The sequence below is a fragment of the Diabrotica virgifera genome, chromosome 1, assembly GCF_917563875.1.
Source record: "Diabrotica virgifera virgifera chromosome 1, PGI_DIABVI_V3a".
NCBI classification, from domain to species: Eukaryota; Metazoa; Arthropoda; class Insecta; order Coleoptera; family Chrysomelidae; genus Diabrotica; species Diabrotica virgifera.
The window spans coordinates 171,404,625-171,416,112 of record NC_065443.1 but is presented as its reverse complement, the minus strand read 5'-3'; positions in this window follow the sequence as shown (position 1 = coordinate 171,416,112).

Genomic DNA, 11,488 nt, shown 5'->3' with positions numbered 1-11,488 from the left:
CTTTTAAGACTTTTCTTAAATGGAACACCTTGTACTTTAGTATTGTAATGAAATGATATTTTATGGTACTTTTTTATTCCTTAAGCATTCCCTATACCTAACTCCTTTAATTTGTGAGTTATTCGCGATTCTTTAAGTCAAACAGTAACTATAACAATAATTACATGAAATTTTATTAGGTTGGCCATGAAAACATTAAATTAAAATTAATTTTCAGAACAAAAAATACGTAATAGTCTAGACTGATCCTTAATTTGTTAATATTGAATGAGATATCAAAATACCTGAGTAGACTTTGGCAATTAAATTATTATACAAAATTTAAATTTTAAGCCCATTAACAAATATACATAAAGTTATGTAAAGTTTAATATAGAAATAAAATTAAATATAACACAATGTATTTACTAACTAAAAACCACAAGAAAATTGTTGAATTTACATCAAATGTTCAAAATGACCTCCGTCGACGTCAATACATAATTGCAATCTTTCTTCAAAAGAACGACTCATAACATATTTCTATTTAAATTCAAACACTCCGCTCTAATCCTTTCCTTCATATCTTCTTTAGTTGTAGGTGGTCTTCTATATACTTTATCTTTTATATAACCCCAGAAAAAAAGTCCAGTTTATTTAACCCTGGAGATCGTGGAGGCCATCTTATGTCTCCTCCCCCTTCCAATCCATCTTCCAGGAAAATTGTCATCTAAATATTCGTTCACTAAAAAATTGTGATGTACTGGAGCGCCGTCATGTAACATCCACATTCTCTGACGTATATTCAGTGGTACTTCTTCCAATAATTGTGGCAATTCGTTCTCCAGAAAATGTAGATACATTTCTCCATTCAGGTGATCCTCAAAAAGGTAGGGTCCGATGACATAATTTCCCAACATTCCAGCCCAAATATTCAACGACCATCTTATTTGACTATGCGTGATAATGTGGTGAGGATTAGAAGTTAAATAATAATGGAAATTGTGCCTATTTACTGTACCATTGCGCTGACAAAACTCTACTCTTTTGATATAATCATCCTCACTAAGTTCTTGATGCAATTGTGCATGATATGGATGCATCTGGTTCTTTTTTAAAATTCTTCCTACACTACGACGACTGATATCAAAAGAATTTGCAATTTCCCTCGTACTAATATGCGGATTCTCAGTCACACTAAGGATAACGTTTAATTCACTTCCTTCATTCACAATATTTTTTGTTCGGTCCAATTTCTCGTAATCTACGTGTCCCGTTCGTTGAAATCTTTCTAATAAACTTCGAAAAACTCGGCTATTTGGTTGTCGTCTATCAGGAAATTGAAGATTATACATTCTTCTTGCTAGTAGCACATTTTTGTTACACTCTCCTAGCACAAAAACCATATCAATCAGTTCCTCCTTAGAAAAATTCATGATAATAATAGCAACAAAGCAACAGAAACTATAAAATTAGTCGAATGTCAAAGTTTGACATTAGATTTTGAAACTTCGAATCACATTAGTGTAAAAGTCATAGCCATCTAAGTAGGGTATTGGGTTTTTATTAATATTTTACACATCAACAATCTTAACTTCTTAGATATTTTGATAATATATCATCCCATATTAACAAATTAAGGAACAGACTAGAATATTACGTATTTTTTTTTCTGAAACTTATGTTTTATAATATTTTCATGGCCAACCTAATAAAATTTCATGTAATTATTGTTATAATTACTGTTTGACTTGAAGAATCACGAATAACCCACAGATTAAAGGAGTTAGGTATAGGGAATCCTTAAGGAATAAAAAAGTACCATAAAATATAATTTCATTACAATACTAAAATACAGGGTGTTCCATTTAAGAAAACTCTTAAAAGACTGATTCCGAGTTTCGACCAACCCTGTATACTAAAATTAAACATTTCGCTATATTAATACTTTTTAACGATAGAAGACTATATTAAAAATCATATGAACATAAATAAAATTGTTGACGTCCAATCAGTACAATTCTACAGGGTGTGAATGTTGCTACGAAATTAACAAAAAAACGTAAATATCTTTTAAACTACCCCGTATAATATTACAAAACACTATATTTTATGAAAGAGGACATCGAGGAAAATCCAAAAATGTAAAAATATACAGGGTGTTCCATTTAAAAAAAACATATGTTTGTGTCACCCCGTCAATACGGGCGGCCCTGTATATTTCAAAATATTTTTATATTATGGTCCTACTTACGCTCCAACTTTTACCTAAATAACTTTTTTTCGTATCTCTTACGACAAACGAGTAATTGGACTTTGTCACACTAATGCCCCACCCTGTATATTGTTATCTTCTTGCACAAAAATAAAAATAAATAACAATAGTTTGTTTTACAAAACACACAGGGATGTATAATGGGTTACATACTCTTAAGACAGTTATCAATTCAAACATACCTTGTATGGGCCTCTGAAAATTTGAAAAGAACCAAAATAATAATAACACCTAATTACTTTTTAATTTGATTGTTTCTTCTTTCTGTTCTCTATGTGTCAGAGTTTTGACATACATTATCAACATGGCAGAATATTAATTATGGTGCTCACCACTACCAATTAATCAAAATTTTAAAAATGTATTGTGTCCTTTGTCTTCTGTTTTTTAAATGTGTTACTTGGAAATGTTGAGTACGATCAAGCTTAAGTTTATTAATCTCAACGACTAGTAGGTTTTTACTTATGCAATGTAATTTAATTATACTTACATTCTTATTTTACATTACAGAGTCTTGAAAAAGGGATCAAAATAATCCCGAAAGATAGACAAAAAGTCAAAAGAGTGTTTCTTTGATATCCTGGCCAAACTTCTGACTGCAACCCTAATAAACCACTTGTTTGTTTATATTGACAGTCACTAATATCCAGTAGTTCTTATATATATAGATATATATAATATATATGTTACACTTGAAGTTTCCGCAGGAGCTATATGTGCTTTCTGTTGTTTTTCGGGTTTGACTCCGCGTTGAATAATTTTGGTTTTGAGAAAAACCATTATTTTGACGACGTTTCGGTAAGATCTCACTTGCCATTGTCAAGTCAGGTGGTTCCGCTTCTCGCTGCTGCTTGAAGTAAACTGAATTCTTACTCACGATACCGTCACTTATGTAGTTGATCCTGATGCTGCTGCTTGCCCTGCGCGAACTCGGGCTCTTGTTATTGGTCCGGTGTAGGTTGCAGTCGTCGGAGGGATGTTACGCGTGGATGTTGCGGCCTGATTTATTTTGGTCTTTTTCTTCAGTACCGTTTTCCATGTTGTAGGAAGCCGTTGCGCATCATCTCTTTGGTTTAAGCCGTTGGGATTTCTTTCAATTTCTATCGATTCTCTGATTTCCCGTTTTCTTTTTACTTCGATGTTAGCTAACATCGTTGTTTGGTTCAAGTTTATTGTGTGTCCTGTATTTGCGACATGTTGAGCCAGGGATGACGTGGTTTCTCCCCGTTCGATAGCATTTCGGTGTTCTTCTCGTCTTACCTGGATTCTTCGGTTGGTCTGTCCAATGTACGACTTTCCACAATCCCCACACGGAATCTCGTATACACCTTGACTTTCTAACGATATTTTGGTTTTTGGTGTTGGTAAAATAGTTGAGATCTTTCTGTCCGTATTAAATATCGTTTCTATGTTGTGTTTTCTCAGCACTCTCCCTATTTTCTCTGTAGTACCCTTCACATATGGCAAAATGGTTTTGCCGATCGGTTTATCGTCTTCTGTAGGATCCTTATCTCTTCTTCGAGCATTTTGAGCCTTTTCGATATTGTATGTTGAGAAGCCGTTTTTTCTTAACGCTGTTTTCACGTTATGCATTTCTTCATTTTGATGTTCTTGGTCTGTCAGTCTTTCGGATCTTGTAATCAAGGTTTTGATGACTGAATGCAATTGTGCAGGATGGTGGTGTGAAGCAGCATTTAGATATCTGTCGGTATGTGTCGGTTTCCGATACACTGTATGGCCTATGTGTCCGTCTTGTTTCTTTATTATTAACACATCTAAGAATGGAATTTGATCGTTTTCTTCCAGTTCCATGGTAAACTGAATTTTATGGTGGATATTGTTGATGTGTTCTAAGAAAGCCTTCAGTTTTTCTTCTCCGTGGGTCCAGATGATAAAAGTGTCATCCACGTATCTAAGCCACAGTTTGGGTTTGTATTCAGCTGTTTCTATTGCCCGCTGTTCTATTTCCTTCATAAACAAGTTGGCTATTACTGGTGACAGTGGGGAACCCATCGGTGCTCCCTCAACTTGTTTATATCTTTGTTCCTTATAGATGAAATAAGTGTTATTTAAACAGTGTTTGGTTAGGTTTAGTGTATCCGGTGATATTGGATACTTTTTGCTTATGATGTCCAGTGATTCATCTATAGGAACATTCGTGAAAAGTGAGACTACATCGAAGCTGACTAGCAAATGTCCCGGCTCAAGAGTCACACCTTTTATACGCTCGATGAAGTGGCTCGCGTTCTTGACGTAAGAATCCGCTTCTTCCGCGTATGGTTGCAGCTGTTGGCCCAGAAATTTTGCCAACGGTTGTAAGGGATATCCGATGGAGCTCACAATTGGTCGCAGTGGTAATCCTGCCTTGTGTACCTTGGGTAGGCCGTAAAATTTTGGGCATCTTGATGACTTCTCTCTAGGTATGAGATGGACCTGTTGTTTTTTATTGATATTTGAGGCTTCGATCTTGGTTTTTGTAATTTTCTCTAGATAGGTTGTCGGGTCTGACGAGATGCTTTGATATGTTGTATCATTTAAGATGTCGTTTATTTTTGTTTCGTAGTCTTGAATATTCATTACTACCGTAGCATTGCCTTTGTCAGCTGGAAGCACGATGATTCTTTGTTGTTCTTCAAATTATGTAAAGCTTCTTTCTCTTCCCGTGTTAAATTTCTTTTTGGTGGTTTAGCTGTTCTTAATATTTTTGATACGTCTTGGCGTATGATCTCGGCTGTTTCTGCTGGGAGATTAGTAATTGTAGTCTCTACCTCAGTAATGATGTTTTCTACGGGAATGTATGTAGGTGCAACAGCAAAATTGAAACCTTTTGCAAGAACACTATTCGTGGCTTCATCCAGTGTCAGATTTGAAAAGTTATATACTGAATTGTTTGTTTCTATTTGTGGATTTTCTTTCTTTTTTTTTTGGCCGCTGTTGTAGTAACAAATTTTCAAACTTTTTAATTTGTTTGGTCTTAGTGAGATCAGCATCTGTTTCTGCTCGAAAGTTTGTCAGTTGTTCGAAGAAATTCCATAATGTTGGATGGATTGTGTTACTTAGTTTAAGATGCAGCTGTAATGATTCTGCATTCATTTTGTCGATGTCTCGTCTGGTATCATGGATTGCCTCTCTAATAAGCGCCAGGCTTGCTCTTCTTAAGATGTTTTTAGTTTTATAGTTGTTTTTGTGAAAAGTGAGCTTAATGCAAGTCGGTATAATGCTTTCGTCACGGCGGCGTTCTAAAAACGTAAGGTTGCATAACAATGCCCTTCTTTTCGATCGTAGTTTTTCGTATCTTCTGATGTCTGGTAGAATTTCCTCCCCGTAGAGGTTAATTATGTTACACTTAAAGTTTCCGCGGGAGCTATATGTGCTTTCTGTTGTTTTCCGGGTTTGACTCCGCGTTGAATAATTTTGGTTTTGAGAAAAACCATTATTTTGACATCTTAAATGATGCAACATATCAAAGCATCTCGTCAGACCCGACAACCTATCTAGAGAAAATAACAAAAACCAAGATCAAAGCCTCAAATATCAATAAAGAACAACAGGTCCATCTCATACCTAGAGAGAAGTCATCAAGATGCCCAAAATTTTACGGCCTACCCAAGGTACACAAGGCAGGATTACCACTGCGACCAATTGTGAGCTCCATCGGATCTCCCTTACAACCGTTGGCAAAATTTCTGGCCCAACAGCTGCAACCATACGCGGAAGAAGCGGATTCTTACGTCAAGAACGCGAGCCACTTCATCGAGCGTATAAAAGGTGTGACTCTTGAGCCGGGACATTTGCTAGTCAGCTTCGATGTAGTCTCACTTTTCACGAATGTTCCTATAGATGAATCACTGGACATCATCAGCAAAAAGTATCCAATATCACCGGATACACTAAACCTAACCAAACACTGTTTAAATAACACTTATTTCATCTATAAGGAACAAAGATATAAACAAGTTGAGGGAGCACCGATGGGTTCCCCACTGTCACCAGTAATAGCCAACTTGTTTATGAAGGAAATAGAACAGCGGGCAATAGAAACAGCTGAATACAAACCCAAACTGTGGCTTAGATACGTGGATGACACTTTTATCATCTGGACCCACGGAGAAGAAAAACTAAAGGCTTTCTTAGAACACATCAACAATATCCACCATAAAATTCAGTTTACCATGGAACTGGAAGAAAACGATCAAATTCCATTCTTAGATGTGTTAATAATAAAGAAACAAGACGGACACATAGGCCATACAGTGTATCGGAAACCGACACATACCGACAGATATCTAAATGCTGCTTCACACCACCATCCTGCACAATTGCATTCAGTCATAAAACCTTGATTACAAGATCCTAAAGACTGACAGACCAAGAACATCAAAATGAAGAAATGCATAACGTGAAAACAGCGTTAAGAAAAAACGGCTTCTCAACATACAATATCGAAAAAGCTCAAAATGCTCGAAGAAGAGATAAGGACCCTACAGAAGACGATAAACCAATCGGCAAAACCATTCTGCCATATGTGAAGGGTACTACAGAGAAAATAGGGAGAGTGCTGAGAAAACACAACATAGAAACGATATTTAATACGGACAGAAAGATCTCAACTATTTTACCAACACCAAAAACCAAAATATCGTTAGAAAGTCAAGGTGTATACGAGATTCCGTGTGGGGATTGTGGAAAGTCGTACATTGGTCAGACCAACCGAAGAATCCAGGTAAGACGAGAAGAACACCGAAATGCTATCGAACGGGGAGAAACCACGTCATCCCTGGCTCAACATGTCGCAAATACAGGACACACAATAAACCTGAACCAAACAACGATGTTAGCTAACATCGAAGTAAAAAGAAAACGGGAAATCAGAGAATCGATAGAAATTGAAAGAAATCCCAACGGCTTAAACCAAAGAGATGATGCGCAACGGCTTCCTACAACATGGAAAACGGTACTGAAGAAAAAGACGAAAATGGTTTTTCTCAAAACCAAAATTATTCAACGCGGAGTCAAACCCGGAAAACAACAGAAAGCACATATAGCTCCCGCGGAAACTTCAAGTGTAACATAATTAACCTCTACGGGGAGGAAATTCTACCAGACATCAGAAGATACGAAAAACTACGATCGAAACGAAGGACATTGTTATGCAACCTTACGTTTTTAGAACGCTGCCGTGACGAAAGCATTATACCGACTTGTATGAAGCTCACTTTTCACAAAAACAACTATAAAACTAGAAACATCTTAAGAAGAGCAAGCCTGGCGCTTTTTAAAGAGGCAATCCATGATACCAGACGAGACATCGACAAAATGAATGCAGAATCATTACAGCTGCATCTTAAACTAAGTAACACAATCCATCCAACATTATGGAATTTCTTCGAACAACTGACAAACTTTCGAGCAGAAACAGATGCTGATCTCACTAAGACCAAACAAATTAAAAAGTTTGAAAATTTGTTACTACAACAGCGGCCAAAAAAAAAGAAAGAAAATCCACAAATAGAAACAAACAATTTAGTATATAACTTTTCAAATCTGACACTGGATGAAGCCACGAATAGTGTTCTTGCAAAAGGTTTCGATTTTGCTGTTGCACCTACATACATTCCCGTAGAAAACATCATTATTGAGGTAGAGACTACAATTACTAATCTCCCAGCAGAAACAGCCGAGATCATACGCCAAGACGTATCAAAAATATTAAGAACAGCAAAACCACCAAAAAGAAATTTAACACGGGAAGAGAAAGAAGCTTTACATAATTTGAAGAACAACAAAGAATCATCGTGCTTCCAGCTGACAAAGGCAATGCTACGGTAGTAATGAATATTCAAGACTACGAAACAAAAATAAACGACATCTTAAATGATACAACATATCAAAGCATCTCGTCAGACCCGACAACCTATCTAGAGAAAATAACAAAAACCAAGATCGAAGCCTCAAATATCAATAAAAAACAACAGGTCCGTCTCATACCTAGAGAGAAGTCATCAAGATGCCCAAAATTTTACGACCTACCCAAGGTACACAAGGCAGGATTACCACTGCGACCAATTGTGAGCTCCATCGGATCTCCCTTACAACCGTTGGCAAAATTTCTGGCCCAACAGCTGCAACCATACGCGGAAGAAGCGGATTCTTACGTCAAGAACGCGAGCCACTTCATCGAGCGTATAAAAGGTGTGACTCTTGAGCCGGGACATTTGCTAGTAAGCTTCGATGTAGTCTCACTTTTCACGAATGTTCCTATAGATGAATCACTGGACATCATAAGCAAAAAGTATCCAATATCACCGGATACACTAAACCTAACCAAACACTGTTTAAATAACACTTATTTCATCTATAAGGAACAAAGATATAAACAAGTTGAGGGAGCACCGATGGGTTCCCCACTGTCACCAGTAATAGCCAACTTGTTTATGAAGGAAATAGAACAGCGGGCAATAGAAACAGCTGAATACAAACCCAAACTGTGGCTTAGATACGTGGATGACACTTTTATCATCTGGACCCACGGAGAAGAAAAACTAAAGGCTTTCTTAGAACACATCAACAATATCCACCATAAAATTCAGTTTACCATGGATCTGGAAGAAAACGATCAAATTCCATTGTTAGATGTGTTAATAATAAAGAAACAAGACGGACACATAGGCCATACAGTGTATCGGAAACCGACACATACCGACAGATATCTAAATGCTGCTTCACACCACCATCCTGCACAATTGCATTCAGTCATCAAAACCTTGATTACAAGATCCGAAAGACTGACAGACCAAGAACATCAAAATGAAGAAATGCATAACGTGAAAACAGCGTTAAGAAAAAACGGCTTCTCAACATACAATATCGAAAAAGCTCAAAATGCTCGAAGAAGAGATAAGGACCCTACAGAAGACGATAAACCGATCGGCAAAACCATTCTGCCATATTTGAAGGATACTACAGAGAAAATAGGGAGAGTGCTGAGAAAACACAACATAGAAACGATATTTAATACGGACAGAAAGATCTCAACTATTTTACCAACACCAAAAACCAAAATATCGTTAGAAAGTCAAGGTGTATACGAGATTCCGTGTGGGGATTGTGGAAAGTCGTACATTGGACAGACCAACCGAAGAATCCAGGTAAGACGAGAAGAACACCGAAATGCTATCGAACTGGGAGAAACCACGTCATCCCTGGCTCAACATGTCGCAAATACAGGACACACAATAAACCTGAACCAAACAACGATGTTAGCTAACATCGAAGTAAAAAGAAAACGGGAAATCAGAGAATCGAGAGAAATTGAAAGAAATCCCAACGGCTTAAACCAAAGAGATGATGCGCAACGGCTTCCTACAACATGGAAAACGGTACTGAAGAAAAAGACCAAAATAAATCAGGCCGCAACATCCACGCGTAACATCCCTCCGACGACTGCAACTTACACCGGACCAATAACAAGAGCCCGAGTTCACGCAGGGCAAGCAGCAGCATCAGGATAAACTACATAAGTGACGGTATCGTGAGTAAGAATTTAGTTTACTTCAAGCAGCAGCGAGAAGCGGAACCACCTGACTTGAGACTTGACAATGGCAAGTGAGATCTTGCCGAAACGTCTTCAAAATAATGGTTTTTCTTAAAACCAAAATTATTCAACGCGGAGTCAAACCCGGAAAACAACAGAAAGCAGATATATATATATATATATATATATATATATATATATATATATATATATATATATATATATATATATATAAAATGATGTTGGATAATCGAGTACAAATATAAAAATAAATAAGCAAAATCATTGGCTAATACTCGTAAAGTGAATGTGAATTTAGTTGGAAATATATAAAATGATGAAGGGTCATCATTCCATACATTTCTGTGCAACTATATACACCGGTGTTTCGGCCTATTTGGGCTTCGTCAGTATAGTGTAGCAAGTTAAAAAAGTTGTTTGTTAACTTGTAAAAGGATTACTACAGGAGCAAGGTTACCAATTTTGGTCAGGTTGTTAGTTTTACAAGTTAACAAACAACTTTTTTAACTTGCTATACTATACTGACGAAGCCCAAATAGGCCGAAACACCGGTGTATATAGTTGCACAGAAATGTATGGAATGATGACCCTTCATCATTTTATATATTTCCAACTAAATTCACATTCACTTTACGAGTATTAGCCAATGATTTTGCTTATTTATTTTTATATTTGTACTCGATTATCCAACATCATTTTATTTAATAATGTTATGGCTTTTCATTTCCTCGGGTAGCTTTACCTCCTTGGCAATGTTAGTTGTAGCCTTGCGACTGCGGGTCTTCTAACAACCTGACCAAAATTGGTAACCTTGCTCCTGTAGTAATCCTTTTACAAGTTAACAAACAACTTTTTTAACTTGCTACACTATACTGACGAAGCCCAAATAGGCTGAAACACCGGTTTATATAGTTGCACAGAAATGTATGGAATGATGACCCTTCACCATTTTATATATTTCCAACTAAATTCACATTCACTTTACGAGTATTAGCCAATGATTTTGCTTATTTATTTTTATATATATATATATATATATATATTTGTACAAATTATATATATATATGTTCGGAAAGATTTCCGCGGTCAGGTAAATGAAAATTACTAAGTTCTCGGGAAGAACCGCGTTGAGAATTTATAACTCGACTTTTCGGCACCCTTTTTGGAGCCATTATCAAGAGGGGTATGGTTCCGTTCGAGTTCGGGGTCTCAATCTGCCTACTCCCCTCACTCGTGACGTACCAGTAGTGTCTTGTTCTCTAGGAGAACGGTCAAGCGGCACTGAGGTCTCAATCTGCCTACTCCTCAGTGTCGAGTGACGACCTGTCTTCGCCTGTGTAGCTCCTTTTATACTCTCAGTGCGCGCGGAAACTGTATGCACGGGAGAGGCCTGAGTGGGATCGACTGGCGTGGGGATTCGCCGAAGCAGCGGTCGCCATGTTGCCGGCAGTCTTTTGGCGTCATCGCGTGTGTTTAGGCTGTCAGGGCGTTTTTCAATTTCGATGGCTTCACGGATGATTCTCGATTTTAAGGAGCGGACAGGGGCGATGGTTTTTGCTTTCTCGAAATCTATAGCATTTCCAATAGCATTTCGAAACAATAGCCCTGTCATCATCAAATCTCAAACCCACTTGCTGGTTACGGTACGTTGATGACACTTTTGTCATTTGGCCCCATGG